The sequence below is a fragment of the Pseudophryne corroboree genome, chromosome 3 (genome assembly GCF_028390025.1).
Source record: "Pseudophryne corroboree isolate aPseCor3 chromosome 3, aPseCor3.hap2, whole genome shotgun sequence".
In the NCBI taxonomy this organism is placed as follows: Eukaryota; Metazoa; Chordata; class Amphibia; order Anura; family Myobatrachidae; genus Pseudophryne; species Pseudophryne corroboree.
The window spans coordinates 117,039,518-117,052,138 of record NC_086446.1 but is presented as its reverse complement, the minus strand read 5'-3'; the positions used below and the strand labels follow the sequence as shown (position 1 = coordinate 117,052,138).

At 41.5% G+C, this 12,621-nt stretch overlaps 45 non-coding genes and 9 pseudogenes across 45 annotated transcripts; all 54 read left to right on the top strand.

The window, feature by feature from the left end:
• The window catches only part of LOC134890622 (5S ribosomal RNA), a 119-nt pseudogene extending 44 nt beyond the window's left edge, over positions 1 to 75 (top strand).
• Positions 76 to 182: 107 nt separating this feature from the next.
• LOC134901364 (5S ribosomal RNA) lies at positions 183 to 301 on the top strand. The gene has a single exon (XR_010174854.1). It is a non-coding gene; the product is annotated as a 5S ribosomal RNA (ribosomal RNA).
• Positions 302 to 408: 107 nt separating this feature from the next.
• Positions 409 to 528, top strand: LOC134891416 (5S ribosomal RNA; annotated as a pseudogene).
• Positions 529 to 635: 107 nt separating this feature from the next.
• Positions 636 to 754, top strand: LOC135062969 (5S ribosomal RNA). The gene has a single exon (XR_010249310.1). It is a non-coding gene; the product is annotated as a 5S ribosomal RNA (ribosomal RNA).
• Positions 755 to 861: 107 nt separating this feature from the next.
• Positions 862 to 980, top strand: LOC134900322 (5S ribosomal RNA). Its single transcript, XR_010173836.1, has one exon. It is a non-coding gene; the product is annotated as a 5S ribosomal RNA (ribosomal RNA).
• Positions 981 to 1,087: 107 nt separating this feature from the next.
• LOC134901353 (5S ribosomal RNA) lies at positions 1,088 to 1,206 on the top strand. Its single transcript, XR_010174842.1, has one exon. It is a non-coding gene; the product is annotated as a 5S ribosomal RNA (ribosomal RNA).
• Positions 1,207 to 1,313: 107 nt separating this feature from the next.
• LOC134888597 (5S ribosomal RNA) lies at positions 1,314 to 1,432 on the top strand (annotated as a pseudogene).
• A 107-nt stretch (positions 1,433 to 1,539) lies between these two features.
• LOC134895795 (5S ribosomal RNA) lies at positions 1,540 to 1,658 on the top strand (annotated as a pseudogene).
• Positions 1,659 to 1,765: 107 nt separating this feature from the next.
• LOC134900321 (5S ribosomal RNA) lies at positions 1,766 to 1,884 on the top strand. Its single transcript, XR_010173835.1, has one exon. It is a non-coding gene; the product is annotated as a 5S ribosomal RNA (ribosomal RNA).
• Positions 1,885 to 1,991: 107 nt separating this feature from the next.
• Positions 1,992 to 2,110, top strand: LOC134891643 (5S ribosomal RNA; annotated as a pseudogene).
• Positions 2,111 to 2,217: 107 nt separating this feature from the next.
• On the top strand, positions 2,218 to 2,336 carry LOC135065138 (5S ribosomal RNA). The gene has a single exon (XR_010251426.1). It is a non-coding gene; the product is annotated as a 5S ribosomal RNA (ribosomal RNA).
• A 107-nt stretch (positions 2,337 to 2,443) lies between these two features.
• Positions 2,444 to 2,562, top strand: LOC135062245 (5S ribosomal RNA). The gene has a single exon (XR_010248599.1). It is a non-coding gene; the product is annotated as a 5S ribosomal RNA (ribosomal RNA).
• A 107-nt stretch (positions 2,563 to 2,669) lies between these two features.
• Positions 2,670 to 2,788, top strand: LOC135063042 (5S ribosomal RNA). Its single transcript, XR_010249382.1, has one exon. It is a non-coding gene; the product is annotated as a 5S ribosomal RNA (ribosomal RNA).
• A 107-nt stretch (positions 2,789 to 2,895) lies between these two features.
• Positions 2,896 to 3,014, top strand: LOC135063275 (5S ribosomal RNA). Its single transcript, XR_010249610.1, has one exon. It is a non-coding gene; the product is annotated as a 5S ribosomal RNA (ribosomal RNA).
• Positions 3,015 to 3,121: 107 nt separating this feature from the next.
• Positions 3,122 to 3,240, top strand: LOC135070294 (5S ribosomal RNA). The gene has a single exon (XR_010256463.1). It is a non-coding gene; the product is annotated as a 5S ribosomal RNA (ribosomal RNA).
• Positions 3,241 to 3,347: 107 nt separating this feature from the next.
• Positions 3,348 to 3,466, top strand: LOC135063707 (5S ribosomal RNA). Its single transcript, XR_010250032.1, has one exon. It is a non-coding gene; the product is annotated as a 5S ribosomal RNA (ribosomal RNA).
• Positions 3,467 to 3,573: 107 nt separating this feature from the next.
• On the top strand, positions 3,574 to 3,692 carry LOC135060475 (5S ribosomal RNA). The gene has a single exon (XR_010246868.1). It is a non-coding gene; the product is annotated as a 5S ribosomal RNA (ribosomal RNA).
• Positions 3,693 to 3,799: 107 nt separating this feature from the next.
• On the top strand, positions 3,800 to 3,918 carry LOC134900319 (5S ribosomal RNA). The gene has a single exon (XR_010173834.1). It is a non-coding gene; the product is annotated as a 5S ribosomal RNA (ribosomal RNA).
• Positions 3,919 to 4,025: 107 nt separating this feature from the next.
• On the top strand, positions 4,026 to 4,144 carry LOC134901281 (5S ribosomal RNA). The gene has a single exon (XR_010174772.1). It is a non-coding gene; the product is annotated as a 5S ribosomal RNA (ribosomal RNA).
• Positions 4,145 to 4,251: 107 nt separating this feature from the next.
• On the top strand, positions 4,252 to 4,370 carry LOC135062033 (5S ribosomal RNA). Its single transcript, XR_010248395.1, has one exon. It is a non-coding gene; the product is annotated as a 5S ribosomal RNA (ribosomal RNA).
• Positions 4,371 to 4,477: 107 nt separating this feature from the next.
• LOC135069483 (5S ribosomal RNA) lies at positions 4,478 to 4,596 on the top strand. The gene has a single exon (XR_010255663.1). It is a non-coding gene; the product is annotated as a 5S ribosomal RNA (ribosomal RNA).
• Positions 4,597 to 4,703: 107 nt separating this feature from the next.
• On the top strand, positions 4,704 to 4,822 carry LOC135067329 (5S ribosomal RNA). Its single transcript, XR_010253548.1, has one exon. It is a non-coding gene; the product is annotated as a 5S ribosomal RNA (ribosomal RNA).
• Positions 4,823 to 4,929: 107 nt separating this feature from the next.
• LOC135063706 (5S ribosomal RNA) lies at positions 4,930 to 5,048 on the top strand. The gene has a single exon (XR_010250031.1). It is a non-coding gene; the product is annotated as a 5S ribosomal RNA (ribosomal RNA).
• A 107-nt stretch (positions 5,049 to 5,155) lies between these two features.
• On the top strand, positions 5,156 to 5,274 carry LOC134900950 (5S ribosomal RNA). The gene has a single exon (XR_010174451.1). It is a non-coding gene; the product is annotated as a 5S ribosomal RNA (ribosomal RNA).
• A 107-nt stretch (positions 5,275 to 5,381) lies between these two features.
• On the top strand, positions 5,382 to 5,500 carry LOC135062371 (5S ribosomal RNA). The gene has a single exon (XR_010248722.1). It is a non-coding gene; the product is annotated as a 5S ribosomal RNA (ribosomal RNA).
• A 107-nt stretch (positions 5,501 to 5,607) lies between these two features.
• LOC135068809 (5S ribosomal RNA) lies at positions 5,608 to 5,726 on the top strand. The gene has a single exon (XR_010255001.1). It is a non-coding gene; the product is annotated as a 5S ribosomal RNA (ribosomal RNA).
• A 107-nt stretch (positions 5,727 to 5,833) lies between these two features.
• Positions 5,834 to 5,952, top strand: LOC135070199 (5S ribosomal RNA). The gene has a single exon (XR_010256371.1). It is a non-coding gene; the product is annotated as a 5S ribosomal RNA (ribosomal RNA).
• Positions 5,953 to 6,059: 107 nt separating this feature from the next.
• On the top strand, positions 6,060 to 6,178 carry LOC134886358 (5S ribosomal RNA). The gene has a single exon (XR_010170443.1). It is a non-coding gene; the product is annotated as a 5S ribosomal RNA (ribosomal RNA).
• Positions 6,179 to 6,285: 107 nt separating this feature from the next.
• On the top strand, positions 6,286 to 6,404 carry LOC135064070 (5S ribosomal RNA). Its single transcript, XR_010250387.1, has one exon. It is a non-coding gene; the product is annotated as a 5S ribosomal RNA (ribosomal RNA).
• A 107-nt stretch (positions 6,405 to 6,511) lies between these two features.
• LOC134900318 (5S ribosomal RNA) lies at positions 6,512 to 6,630 on the top strand. Its single transcript, XR_010173833.1, has one exon. It is a non-coding gene; the product is annotated as a 5S ribosomal RNA (ribosomal RNA).
• A 107-nt stretch (positions 6,631 to 6,737) lies between these two features.
• Positions 6,738 to 6,856, top strand: LOC134900316 (5S ribosomal RNA). The gene has a single exon (XR_010173831.1). It is a non-coding gene; the product is annotated as a 5S ribosomal RNA (ribosomal RNA).
• Positions 6,857 to 6,963: 107 nt separating this feature from the next.
• Positions 6,964 to 7,082, top strand: LOC135062370 (5S ribosomal RNA). Its single transcript, XR_010248721.1, has one exon. It is a non-coding gene; the product is annotated as a 5S ribosomal RNA (ribosomal RNA).
• A 107-nt stretch (positions 7,083 to 7,189) lies between these two features.
• Positions 7,190 to 7,308, top strand: LOC135058376 (5S ribosomal RNA). Its single transcript, XR_010244806.1, has one exon. It is a non-coding gene; the product is annotated as a 5S ribosomal RNA (ribosomal RNA).
• A 107-nt stretch (positions 7,309 to 7,415) lies between these two features.
• LOC135064540 (5S ribosomal RNA) lies at positions 7,416 to 7,534 on the top strand. Its single transcript, XR_010250847.1, has one exon. It is a non-coding gene; the product is annotated as a 5S ribosomal RNA (ribosomal RNA).
• Positions 7,535 to 7,641: 107 nt separating this feature from the next.
• LOC135070947 (5S ribosomal RNA) lies at positions 7,642 to 7,760 on the top strand. The gene has a single exon (XR_010257093.1). It is a non-coding gene; the product is annotated as a 5S ribosomal RNA (ribosomal RNA).
• A 107-nt stretch (positions 7,761 to 7,867) lies between these two features.
• LOC135066857 (5S ribosomal RNA) lies at positions 7,868 to 7,986 on the top strand. Its single transcript, XR_010253094.1, has one exon. It is a non-coding gene; the product is annotated as a 5S ribosomal RNA (ribosomal RNA).
• Positions 7,987 to 8,093: 107 nt separating this feature from the next.
• Positions 8,094 to 8,212, top strand: LOC135066197 (5S ribosomal RNA). The gene has a single exon (XR_010252451.1). It is a non-coding gene; the product is annotated as a 5S ribosomal RNA (ribosomal RNA).
• Positions 8,213 to 8,319: 107 nt separating this feature from the next.
• LOC134891055 (5S ribosomal RNA) lies at positions 8,320 to 8,438 on the top strand (annotated as a pseudogene).
• Positions 8,439 to 8,545: 107 nt separating this feature from the next.
• On the top strand, positions 8,546 to 8,664 carry LOC135064592 (5S ribosomal RNA). Its single transcript, XR_010250898.1, has one exon. It is a non-coding gene; the product is annotated as a 5S ribosomal RNA (ribosomal RNA).
• Positions 8,665 to 8,771: 107 nt separating this feature from the next.
• LOC134886206 (5S ribosomal RNA) lies at positions 8,772 to 8,890 on the top strand. The gene has a single exon (XR_010170297.1). It is a non-coding gene; the product is annotated as a 5S ribosomal RNA (ribosomal RNA).
• A 107-nt stretch (positions 8,891 to 8,997) lies between these two features.
• LOC135063704 (5S ribosomal RNA) lies at positions 8,998 to 9,116 on the top strand. Its single transcript, XR_010250029.1, has one exon. It is a non-coding gene; the product is annotated as a 5S ribosomal RNA (ribosomal RNA).
• A 107-nt stretch (positions 9,117 to 9,223) lies between these two features.
• Positions 9,224 to 9,342, top strand: LOC135059381 (5S ribosomal RNA). The gene has a single exon (XR_010245786.1). It is a non-coding gene; the product is annotated as a 5S ribosomal RNA (ribosomal RNA).
• Positions 9,343 to 9,449: 107 nt separating this feature from the next.
• Positions 9,450 to 9,568, top strand: LOC135059146 (5S ribosomal RNA). The gene has a single exon (XR_010245561.1). It is a non-coding gene; the product is annotated as a 5S ribosomal RNA (ribosomal RNA).
• A 107-nt stretch (positions 9,569 to 9,675) lies between these two features.
• Positions 9,676 to 9,794, top strand: LOC134901010 (5S ribosomal RNA). The gene has a single exon (XR_010174507.1). It is a non-coding gene; the product is annotated as a 5S ribosomal RNA (ribosomal RNA).
• A 107-nt stretch (positions 9,795 to 9,901) lies between these two features.
• LOC135068641 (5S ribosomal RNA) lies at positions 9,902 to 10,020 on the top strand. The gene has a single exon (XR_010254836.1). It is a non-coding gene; the product is annotated as a 5S ribosomal RNA (ribosomal RNA).
• Positions 10,021 to 10,127: 107 nt separating this feature from the next.
• LOC135061562 (5S ribosomal RNA) lies at positions 10,128 to 10,246 on the top strand. Its single transcript, XR_010247940.1, has one exon. It is a non-coding gene; the product is annotated as a 5S ribosomal RNA (ribosomal RNA).
• A 107-nt stretch (positions 10,247 to 10,353) lies between these two features.
• LOC134891337 (5S ribosomal RNA) lies at positions 10,354 to 10,472 on the top strand (annotated as a pseudogene).
• A 107-nt stretch (positions 10,473 to 10,579) lies between these two features.
• Positions 10,580 to 10,698, top strand: LOC135070699 (5S ribosomal RNA). Its single transcript, XR_010256853.1, has one exon. It is a non-coding gene; the product is annotated as a 5S ribosomal RNA (ribosomal RNA).
• A 107-nt stretch (positions 10,699 to 10,805) lies between these two features.
• LOC135064373 (5S ribosomal RNA) lies at positions 10,806 to 10,924 on the top strand. Its single transcript, XR_010250681.1, has one exon. It is a non-coding gene; the product is annotated as a 5S ribosomal RNA (ribosomal RNA).
• Positions 10,925 to 11,031: 107 nt separating this feature from the next.
• On the top strand, positions 11,032 to 11,150 carry LOC135066055 (5S ribosomal RNA). The gene has a single exon (XR_010252315.1). It is a non-coding gene; the product is annotated as a 5S ribosomal RNA (ribosomal RNA).
• Positions 11,151 to 11,257: 107 nt separating this feature from the next.
• LOC134890761 (5S ribosomal RNA) lies at positions 11,258 to 11,376 on the top strand (annotated as a pseudogene).
• Positions 11,377 to 11,483: 107 nt separating this feature from the next.
• On the top strand, positions 11,484 to 11,602 carry LOC135070696 (5S ribosomal RNA). Its single transcript, XR_010256850.1, has one exon. It is a non-coding gene; the product is annotated as a 5S ribosomal RNA (ribosomal RNA).
• A 107-nt stretch (positions 11,603 to 11,709) lies between these two features.
• LOC134890760 (5S ribosomal RNA) lies at positions 11,710 to 11,828 on the top strand (annotated as a pseudogene).
• Positions 11,829 to 11,935: 107 nt separating this feature from the next.
• On the top strand, positions 11,936 to 12,054 carry LOC134902204 (5S ribosomal RNA). The gene has a single exon (XR_010175675.1). It is a non-coding gene; the product is annotated as a 5S ribosomal RNA (ribosomal RNA).
• Positions 12,055 to 12,621: the final 567 nt, after the last annotated feature.

Below are 12,621 nucleotides of genomic sequence, written 5' to 3'. Positions count from 1 at the left end.
TTGGAAGCTAAGCAGTGTTGGGCCTGGTTAGTACTTTGATGGGAGACCACCTGGGAATACAAGGTGCTGTAGATAATTTTATACTGCCAACACCGTTCTGTTGATGCATTCCATTTTCAAACATATTCATTTATGAACCAGTAGTTAGAAGTAGAAAAGTTCTAACAGAAACCACAAAGCTCATCTACAGCCACACCATACTGGATACGCCCAATCTCATCTGATCTTGGAAGCTAAGCAGTGTTGGGCCTGGTTAGTACTTGGATGGGAGACCACCTGGGAATACAAGGTGCTGTAGATCATTTTATACTGCCAACACCGTTCTGTTGATGCATTCCATTTTCAAACGTATTTATTTATGAACCAGTAGTTAGAAGTAGAAAAGTTTTAACAGAAACTAGTAAGCTCATCTACATCCAAAACCACACTGGATACGCCCAATCTCATCTGATCTTGGAAGCTAAGCAGTGTTGGGCCTGGTTAGTACTTGGATGGGAGACCACCAGGGAATACAAGGTGCTGTAGATATTTTTATACTGCCAACACCGTTCTGTTGATGCATTCCATTTTCAAACGTATTCATTTATGAACCAGTAGTTAGAAGTAGAAAAGTTCTAACAGAAACCACAAAGTTCATCTACAGCCACACCACACTGGATACGCCCAATCGCATCTGATCTTGGAAGCTAAGCAGTGTTGGGCTTGGTTAGTACTTGGATGGGAGACCACCTGGGAATACAAGGTGCTGTAGATATTTTTATACTGCCAACACCGTTCTTTTGATGCATTCCATTTTCAAACGTATTCATTTATGAACCAGTAGTTAGAAGTAGAAAAGTTCTAACAGAAACCACAAAGCTCATCTACAGCCACACCACACTGGATACGCCCAATCTCATCTGATCTTGGAAGCTAAGCAGTGTTGGGCCTGGTTAGTACTTGGATGGGAGACCACCTGGGAATACAAGGTGCTGTAGATATTTTTATACTGCTAACACCGTTCTGTTGATGCATTCAATTTTCAAACGTATTCATTTATGAACCAGTAGTTAGAAGTAGAAAAGTTCTAACAGAAACCACAAAGCTCATCTACAGCCACACCACATTGGATATGCCCAATCTCATCTGATCTTGGAAGCTAAGCAGTGTTGGGCCTGGTTAGTACTTGGATGGGAGACCACCTGGGAATACTAGGTGCTGTAGATATTTTTATACTACCAACACCGTTCTGTTGATGCATTCCATTTTCAAACGTATTCATTTATGAACCAGTAGTTAGAAGTAGAAAAGTTCTAACAGAAACCATAAAGCTCATCTACTGCCACACCACACTGGATATGCCCAATTTCATCTGATCTTGGAAGCTAAGCAGTGTTGGGCCTGGTTAGTACTTGGATGGGAGACCACCTGTGAATACAAGGTGCTGTAGATATTTTTATACTACCAACACTGTTCTGTTGATGCATTCCATTTTCAAACGTATTCATTTATGAACCAGTAATTAGAAGTAGAAAAGTACTAACAGAAACCATAAAGCTCTTCTACAGCCACAGCATACTGGATATGACCAATCTCATCTGATCTTGGAAGCTAAGCAGTGTTGGGCCTGGTTAGTACTTGGATGGGAGACCACCTGGGTATACAAGGTGCTGTAGATAATTTTATACTGCCAACACCGTTCTGTTGATGCATTCCATTTTCAAACATATTCATTTATGAACCAGTAGTTAGAAGTAGAAAAGTTCTAACAGAAACCACAAAGCTCATCTACAGCCACACCACACTGGATACGCCCAATCTCATCTGATCTTGGAAGCTAAGCAGTGTTGGGCCTGGTTAGTACTTGGATGGGAGACCACCTGGGAATACAAGGTGCTGTAGATATTTTTATACTGCCAACACCGTTCTGTTGATGCATTCAATTTTCAAATGTATTCATTTAAGAACCAGTAGTTAGAAGTAGAAAAGTTCTAACAGAAACCAGAAAGTTCATCTACAGCAACACCACACTGGATACGCCCAATCTCATCTGATCTTGGAAGCTAAGCAGTGTTGGACCTGGTTAGTACTTGGATGGAAGACCACCTGGGAATACAAGGTGCTGTATACACTTTTATACTGCCAACACCGTTCTGTTGATGCATTCCATTTTCAAACATATTAATTTATGAACCAGTAGTTAGAAGTAGAAAAGTTCTAACAGAAACCACAAAGCTCATCTACAGCCACACCACACTGGATACGCCCAATCTCATCTGATCTTGGAAGTTAAGCAGTGTTGGGCCTGGTTAGTACTTGGATGGAAGACCACCTGGGAATACAAGGAGCTGTAGATATTTTTATACTGCCAACACCGTTCTGTTGATGCATTCAATTTTCAAATGTATTCATTTATGAACCAGTAGTTAGAAGTAGAAAAGTTCTAACAGAAACCAGAAAGTTCATCTACAGCAACACCACACTGGATACGCCCAATCTCATTTGATCTTGGAAGCTAAGCAGTGTTGGGCCTGGTTAGTACTTGGATGGGAGACCACCTGGGAATACAAGGTGCTGTAGATATTTTTATACTGCCAACACCGTTCTGTTGATGCATTCCATTTTCAAATGTATTCATTTATGAACCAGTAGTTAGAAGTAGAAAAGTTCTAACAGAAACCACAAAGCTCATCTACAGCCACACCACACTGGATATGCCCAATCTCATCTGATCTTGGAAGCTAAGCAGTGTTGGGCCTGGTTAGTACTTGGATGGGAGACCACCTGGGAATGCAAGGTGCTGTAGATATTTTTATACTACCAACACCGTTCTGTTGATGCATTCCATTTTCAAATGTATTCATTTATGAACCAGTAGTTAGAAGTAGAAAAGTTCTAACAGAAACCATAAAGCTCATCTACAGCCACACCACACTGGATACACCCAGTCTCATTTGAGCTTGGAAGCTAAGCAGTGTTGGGCCTGGTTAGTACTTGGATGGGAGACCACCTGGGAATACAAGGTGCTGTAGATATTTTTATACTGCCAACACCGTTCTGTTGATGCATTCCATTTTCAAACGTATTCATTTATGAACCAGTAGTTAGAAGTAGAAAAGTTCTAACAGAAACCATAAAGCTCATCTACAGCCACAGCACACTTGATACGCCCAATCTCATCTGATCTTGGAAGCTAAGCAGTGTTGGGCCTGGTTAGTACTGGGATGGGAGACCACCTGGGAATACAAGGTGCTGTAGATATTTTTATACTGCCAACACCGTTCTGTTGATGCATTCCATTTTCAAACGTATTCATTTATGAACCAGTAGTTAGAAGTAGAAAAGTTCTAACAGAAACCATAAAGCTCATCTACAGCCACACCACACTGGATACGCCCAATCTCATCTGATCTTGGAAGCTAAGCAGTGTTGGGCCTGGTTAGTACTTGGATAGGAGACCACCTGGGAATACAAGGTGCTGTAGATAATTTTATACTGCCAACACCGTTCTGTTGATGCATTCCATTTTAAAACGTATTCATTTATGAACCAGTAGTTAGAAGTAGAAAAGTTCTAACAGAAACCACAAAGTTCATCTACAGCCACACCACACTGGATATGCCCAATCTCATCTGATCTTGGAAGCTAAGCAGTGTTGGGCCTGGTTAGTACTTGGATGGGAGACCTCATGGGAATACAAGGTGCTGTAGATATTTTTATACTGCCAACACCGTTCTGTTGATGCATTCCGTTTTCAAATGTATTCATTTATGAACCAGTAGTTAGAAGTAGAAAAGTTCAAACAGAAACCACAAAGCTCATCTACAGCCACACCACACTGGATACGCCCAATCTCATCTGATCTTGGAAGCTAAGCAGTGTTGGGCCTGGTTAGTACTTGGATGGGAGACCACCTGGGAATACAAGGTGCTGTAGATATTTTTATACTGCCAACACCGTTCTGTTGATGCATTCAATTTTCAAATGTATTCATTTATGAACCAGTAGTAAGAAGTAGAAAAGTTCAAACAGAAACCACAAAGCTCATCTACAGCCACACCACACTGGATACGCCCAATCTCATCTGATCTTGGAAGCTAAGCAGTGTTGGGCCTGGTTAGTACTTTGATGGGAGACCACCTGGGAATACAAGGTGCTGTAGATATTTTTATACTGCCAACACTGTTCTGTTGATGCATTCCATTTTCAAACGTATTCATTTATGAACCAGTAGTTAGAAGTAGAAAAGTTCTAACAGAAACCACAAAGCGCGTCTACAGCCACACCACATTGGATACGCCCAATCTCATCTGATCTTGGAAGCTAAGCAGTGTTGGGCCTGGTTAGTACTTGGATGGGAGACCACCTGGGAATACAAGGTGCTGTAGATATTTTTATACTACCAACACCGTTCTGTTGATGCATTCCATTTTCAAACGTATTCATTTATGAACCAGTAGTTAGAAGTAGAAAAGTTCTAACAGAAACCATAAAGCTCATCTACAGCCACACTACACTGGATACGCCCAATCTCATCTGATCTTGGAAGCTAAGCAGTGTTGGGCCTGGTTAGTACTTGAATGGGAGACCACCAGGGAATACAAGGTGCTGTAGATATTTTTATACTACCAACACCGTTCTGTTGATGCATTCCATTTTCAAACATATTCATTTATGAACCAGTAGTTAGAAGTAGAAAAGTACTTACAGAAACCATAAAGCTCTTCTACAGCCACACCACACTGGATATGCCCAATCTCATCTGATCTTGGAAGCTAAGCAGTGTTGGGCCAGGTTAGTACTTGAATGGGAGACCACCTGGGAATACAAGGTGCTGTAGATATTTTTATACTGCCAACACCGTTCTGTTGATGCATTCCATTTTCAAACGTATTCATTTATGAACCAGTAGTTAGAAGTAGAAAAGTTCTAACAGAAACCATAAAGCTCATCTACAGCCACACCACACTGGATACGCCCAATCTCATCTGATCTTGGAAGCTAAGCAGTGTTGGGCCTGGTTAGTACTTGGATAGGAGACCACCTGGGAATACAAGGTGCTGTAGATAATTTTATACTGCCAACACCGTTCTGTTGATGCATTCCATTTTAAAACGTATTCATTTATGAACCAGTAGTTAGAAGTAGAAAAGTTCTAACAGAAACCACAAAGCTCATCTACAGCCACACCACACTGGATACGCCCAATCTCATCTGATCTTGGAAGCTAAGCAGTGTTGGGCCTGGTTAGTACTTGGATGGGAGACCGCCTGGGAATACAAGGTGCTGTAGATATTTTTATACTGCCAACACCGTTCTGTTGATGCATTCAATTTTCAAATGTATTCATTTATGAACCAGTAGTAAGAAGTAGAAAAGTTCTAACAGAAACCACAAAGCTCATTTACAGCCACACCACATTGGATACGCCCAATCTCATCTGATCTTGGAAGCTAAGCAGTGTTGGGCCTGGTTAGTACTTGGATGGGAGACCACCTGGGAATACAAGGTGCTGTAGATATTTTTATACTACCAACACCGTTCTGTTGATGCATTCCATTTTAAAACGTATTCATTTATGAACCAGTAGTTAGAAGTAGAAAAGTTCTAACAGAAACCATAAAGCTCATCTACAGCCACACCACACTGGATACGCCCAATCTCATCTGATCTTGGAAGCTAAGCAGTGTTGGGCATGGTTAGTACTTGAATGGGAGACCACCTGGGAATACAAGGTGCTGTAGATATTTTTATACTACCAACACCGTTCTGTTGATGCATTCCATTTTCAAACGTATTCATTTATGAACCAGTAGTTAGAAGTAGAAAAGTACTTACAGAAACCATAAAGCTCTTCTACAGCCACACCACACTGGATATGCCCAATCTCATCTGATCTTGGAAGCTAAGCAGTGTTGGCCCTGTTTAGTACTTGGATGGGAGACCACCTGGGAATACAAGGTGCTGTAGATATTTTTATACTGCCAACACCGTTCTGTTGATGCATTCCATTTTCAAACGTATTCATTTATGAACCAGTAGTTAGAAGTAGAAAAGTTCTAACAGAAACCACAAAGCTCATCTACAGCCACACCACACTGGATACGCCCAATCTCATCTGATCTTGGAAGCTAAGCAGTGTTGGGCCTGGTTAGTACTTGGATCGGAAACCACCTGGGAATACAAGGTGCTGTAGATATTTTTATACTGCCAACACCGTTCTGTTGATGCATTCCATTTTCAAACGTATTCATTTATGAACCAGTAGTTAGAAGTAGAAAAGTTCTAACAGAAACCACAAAGCTCATCTACAGCAACACCACACTGGATACGCCCAATCTCATCTGATCTTGGAAGCTAAGCAGTGTTGGGCCTGGTTAGTACTTGGATGGGAAACCACCTGGGAATACAAGGTGCTGTAGATATTTTTATACTGCCAACACCGTTCTGTTGATGCATTCCATTTTCAAACGTATTCATTTATGAACCAGTAGTTAGAAGTAGAAAAGTTCTAACAGAAACCACAAAGCTCATCTACAGCCACACCACACTGGATACGCCCAATCTCATCTGATCTTGGAAGCTAAGCAGTGTTGGGCCTGGTTAGTACTTGGATGGGAGACCACCTGGGAATACAAGGTGCTGTAGATATTTTTATACTGCCAACACCGTTCTGTTGATGCATTCAATTTTCAAATGTATTAATTTATGAACCAGTAGTAAGAAGTAGAAAAGTTCAAACAGAAACCAGAAAGCTCATCTACAGCCACACCACACTGGATACGCCCAATCTCATCTGATCTTGGAAGCTAAGCAGTGTTGGGCCTGGTTAGTACTTGGATGGGAGACCACCTGGGAATACAAGGTGCTGTAGATATTTTTATACTGCCAACACTGTTCTGTTGATGCATTCCATTTTCAAACTTATTCATTTATGAACCAGTAGTTAGAAGTAGAAAAGTTCTAACAGAAACCACAAAGCTCATTTACAGCCACACCACATTGGATACGCCCAATCTCATCTGATCTTGGAAGCTAAGCAGTGTTGGGCCTGGTTAGTACTTGGATGGGAGACCACCTGGGAATACAAGGTGCTGTAGATATTTTTATACTACCAACACCGTTCTGTTGATGCATTCCATTTTAAAACGTATTCATTTATGAACCAGTAGTTAGAAGTAGAAAAGTTCTAACAGAAAGCATAAAGCTCATCTACAGCCACACCACACTGGATACGCCCAATCTCATCTGATCTTGGAAGCTAAGCAGTGTTGGGCCTGGTTAGTACTTGAATGGGAGACCACCTGGGAATACAAGGTGCTGTAGATATTTTTATACTACCAACACCGTTCTGTTGATGCATTCCATTTTCAAACGTATTCATTTATGAACCAGTAGTTAGAAGTAGAAAAGTACTTACAGAAACCATAAAGCTCTTCTACAGCCACACCACACTGGATATGCCCAATCTCATCTGATCTTGGAAGCTAAGCAGTGTTGGGCCTGGTTAGTACTTGGATGGGAGACCACCTGGGAATACAAGGTGCTGTAGATATTTTTATACTGCCAACACCGTTCTGTTGATGCATTCCATTTTCAAACGTATTCATTTATGAACCAGTAGTTAGAAGTAGAAAAGTTCTAACAGAAACCACAAAGCTCATCTACAGCAACACCACACTGGATACGCCCAATCTCATCTGATCTTGGAAGCTAAGCAGTGTTGGGTCTGGTTAGTACTTGGATGGGAAACCACCTGGGAATACAAGGTGCTGTAGATATTTTTATACTGCCAACACCATTCTGTTGATGCATTCCATTTTCAAACGTATTCATTTATGAACCAGTAGTTAGAAGTAGAAAAGTTCTAACAGAAACCACAAAGCTCATCTACAGCCACTCCACACTGGATACGCCCAATCTCATCTGATCTTGGAAGCTAAGTAGTGTTGGGCCTGGTTAGTACTTGGATGGGAGACCACCTGGGAATACAAGGTGCTGTAGATATTTTTATACTACCAACACCGTTCTGTTGATGCATTCCATTTTCAAACGTATTCATTTATGAACCAGTAGTTAGAAGTAGAAAAGTTCTAACAGAAACCATAAAGCTCATCTACAGCCACACCACACTGTATATGCCCAATCTCATCTGATCTTGGAAGCTAAGCAGTGTTGGGCCTGGTTAGTACTTGGATGGGAGACCACCTGGGAATACAAGGTGCTGTGGATATTTTTATACTACCAACACCGTTCTGTTGATGCATTCCATTTTCAAACGTATTCATTTATGAACCAGTAGTTAGAAGTAGACAAGTTCTAACAGAAACCATAGAGCTCATCTACAGCCACACCACTCTAGATACACCCAATCTTATCTGATCTTAGAAGCTAAGCAGTGTTGGGCCTGGTTAGTACTTGGATGGGAGACCACCTGGGAATACAAGGTGCTGTAGATATTTTTATACTGCCAACACCGTTCTGTTGATGCATTCCATTTTCAAACGTATTCATTTATGAACCAGTAGTTAGAAGTAGAAAAGTTCTAACAGAAACCATAAAGCTCATCTACAGCAACACCACACTGGATATGCCCAATCTCATCTGATCTTGGAAGCTAAGCAGTGTTGGGCCTGGTTAGTACTTGGATGGGAGACCACCTGGGAATACAAGGTGCTGTAGATAATTTAATTCTGCCCACACCGTTCTGTTGATGCATTCCATTTTAAAACGTATTCATTTATGAACCAGTAGTTAGAAGTAGAAAAGTTCTAACAGAAACCACAAAGCTCATCTACAGCCACACCACACTGGATACGCCCAAGCTCATCTGATCTTGGAAGCTAAGCAGTGTTGGGCCTGGTTAGTACTGGGATGGGAGACCACCTGGGAATACAAAGTGCTGTAGATATTTTTATACTGCCAACACCGTTCTGTTGATGCATTCCATTTTCAAACGTATTCATTTATGAACCAGTAGTTAGAAGTAGAAAAGTTCTAACAGAAACCATAAAGCTTATCTACAGCCACACCACACTGGATACGCCCAATCTCATCTGATCTTGGAAGCTAAGCAGTGTTGGGCCTGGTTAGTACTTGGATAGGAGACCACCTGGGAATACAAGGTGCTGTAGATAATTTTATACTGCCAACACCGTTCTGTTGATGCATTCCATTTTAAAACGTATTAATTTATGAACCAGTAGTTAGAAGTAGAAAAGTTCTAACAGAAACCACAAAGTTCATCTACAGCCACACCATACTGGATACGCCCAATCTCATCTGATCTTGGAAGCTAAGCAGTGTTGGGCCTGGTTAGTACTTGGATGGGAGACCACCTGGGAATACAAGGTGCTGTAGATAATTTAATACTGCCCACACCGTTCTGTTGATGCATTCCATTTTAAAACGTATTCATTTATGAACCAGTAGTTAGAAGTAGAAAAGTTCTAACAGAAACCACAAAGTTCATCTACAGCCACACCACACTGGATATGCCCAATCTCATCTGATCTTGGAAGCTAAGCAGTGTTGGGCCTGGTTAGTACTTGGATGGGAGACCACCTGGGAATACAAGGTGCTGTAGATAATTTAATACTGCCCACACCGTTCTGTTGATGCATTCCATTTTAAAACGTATTCATTTATGAACCAGTAGTTAGAAGTAGAAAAGTTCTAACAGAAACCACAAAGTTCATCTACAACCACACCACACTGGATACGCCCAATCTCATCTGATCTTGGAAGCTAAGCAGTGTTGGGCCTGGTTAGTACTTGGATGGGAGACCACCTGGGAATACAAGGTGTTGTAGATATTTTTATACTGCCAACACCGTTCTGTTGATGCATTCCATTTTCAAACGTATTCATTTATGAACCAGTAGTTAGAAGTAGAAAAGTTCTAACAGAAACCACAAAGCTCATCTACAGCCACACCACACTGGATACGCCCAAGCTCATCTGATCTTGGAAGCTAAGCAGTGTTGGGCCTGGTTAGTACTGGGATGGGAAACCACCTGGGAATACAAGGTGCTGTAGATATTTTTATACTGCCAACACCGTTCTGTTGATGCATTCCATTTTCAAACAAATTCATTTATGAACCAGTAGTTAGAAGTAGAAAAGTTCTAACAGAAACCACAAAGCTCATCTACAGCCACACCACACTGGATACGCCCAATCTCATCTGATCTTGGAAGCTAAGCAGTGTTGGGCCTGGTTAGTACTTGGATGGGAGATCACCTGGGAATACAAGGTGCTGTAGATATTTTTATACTGCCAAAACCGTTCTGTTGATGCATTCCATTTTCAAACTTATTCATTTATGAACCAGTAGTTAGAAGTAGAAAAGTTCTAACAGAAACCGCAAAGCTCATTTACAACCACACCACACTGGATACGCCCAATCTCATTAAATCTTGGAAGCTAAGCAGTGTTGGGCCTGATTAGTACTTGGATGGGAGACCACTTGGGAATACAAGGTGCTGTAGATATTTTTATACTGCCAACACCGTTCTGTTGATGCATTCCATTTTCAAACGTATTCATTTATGAACCAGTAGTTAGAAGTAGAAAAGTTCTATCAGAAACCACAAAGCTCATCTACAGCCACACCATACTGGATACGCCCAATCTCATCTGATCCTGGAAGCTAAGCAGTGTTGGGCCTGGTTAGTACTTGGATGGGAGACCACCTGGGAATACAAGGTGCTGTAGATATTTTTATACTGCCAACACCGTTCTGTTGATGCATTCCATTTTCAAATGTATTCATTTATGAACCAGTAGTTAGAAGTAGAAAAGTTCTAACAGAAACCACAAAGCTCATCTACAGCCACACCACACTGGATACGCCAAATCTCATCTGATCTTGGAAGCTAAGCAGTGTTGGGCCTGGTTAGTACTTGGATGGGAGACCACCTGGGAATACAAGGTGCTGTAGATATTTTTATACTGCCAACACCGTTCTGTTGATGCATTCCATTTTCAAACGTATTCATTTATGAACCAGTAGTTAGAAGTAGAAAAGTTCTAACAGAAACCACAAAGCTCATCTACAGCCACACCACACTGGATACGCCCAATCTCATCTGATCTTGGAAGCTAAGCAGTGTTGGGCTTGGTTAGTATTTGGATGGGAGACCACCTGGGAATACAAGGTGCTGTAGATATTTTTATACTGCCAACACCGTTCTGTTGATGCATTCCATTTTCAAACGTATTCATTTATGAACCAGTAGTTAGAAGTAGAAAAGTTCTAACAGAAACCACAAAGCTCATTTACAACCACACCACACTGGATACGCCCAATCTCATTTAATCTTGGAAGCTAAGCAGTGTTGGGCCTGATTAGTACTTGGATGGGAGACCACCTGGGAATACAAGGTGCTGTAGATATTTTTATACTGCCAACACCGTTCTGTTGATGCATTCCATTTTCAAACGTATTCATTTATGAACCAGTAGTTAGAAGTAGAAAAGTTCTTACAGAAACCACAAAGCTCATCTACAGTCACACCACACTGGATACGCCCAATCTCATCTGATCTTGGAAGCTAAGCAGTGTTGGGCTTGGTTAGTGCTTGGATGGGAGACCACCTGGGAATACAAGGTGCTGTAGATATTTTTATACTGCCAACACCGTTCTGTTGATGCATTCCATTTTCAAACGTATTCATTTATGAACCAGTAGTTAGAAGTAGAAAAGTTCTAACAGAAACCACAAAGCTCATTTACAACCACACCACACTGGATACGCCCAATCTCATTTAATCTTGGAAGCTAAGCAGTGTTGGGCCTGATTAGTACTTGGATGGGAGACCACCTGGGAATACAAGGTGCTGTAGATATTTTTATACTGCCAACACCGTTCTGTTGATGCATTCCATTTTCAAACGTATTCATTTATGAACCAGTAGTTAGAAGTAGAAAAGTTCTAACAGAAACCACAAAGCTCATCTACAGCCACACCACACTGGATACGCCCAATCTCATCTGATCTTGGAAGCTAAGCAGTGTTGGGCTTGGTTAGTACTTGGATGGGAGACCACCTGGGAATACAAGGTGCTGTAGATATTTTTATACTATGCAAAAAAATGGTGAACTGCTCAATCAGATAGTGATGTCACTCAGGTGCTAAAAGGGAGGGGTAATTCTGTGAAGGAAAAAACAATGGTTCCCTAATGCACACTGAGTGAATAATATTCCTACATAATAGTCAGATAATACGGAGATCTTGGTTGCGTATATCTGCAGATATAGGGTTAAGCCCCCAGGCCGATCGACAAGGCCTCTCCGTCACTGGGGGTCCCTAATATTAGGTATGGGTCCGGGGTGCAGGACCCCATAATGTCGGCACAGGTCGGCTACCCCAGGTCAGCACACAGGTGAGAGTTAATAGGGTTAATAAGAAGCACAGAAGTGCTATGTGAGTGGTGTGATTAAAATAATACAAAAATATATACAAAGTGATAGGGAAACTCATAAGTGTTAATAAAGTGTTAGGGTGTGCCGACCTGAAGCAGCCCAGCGATACCGACACAGGGGCCACCACACCCCACACCCACCCCATAAATAATTCCAAATATGTCTGGGTTGAATTCCCAGTGTAAGGCCACATGGTAATGGCTCCTACAGCATCTG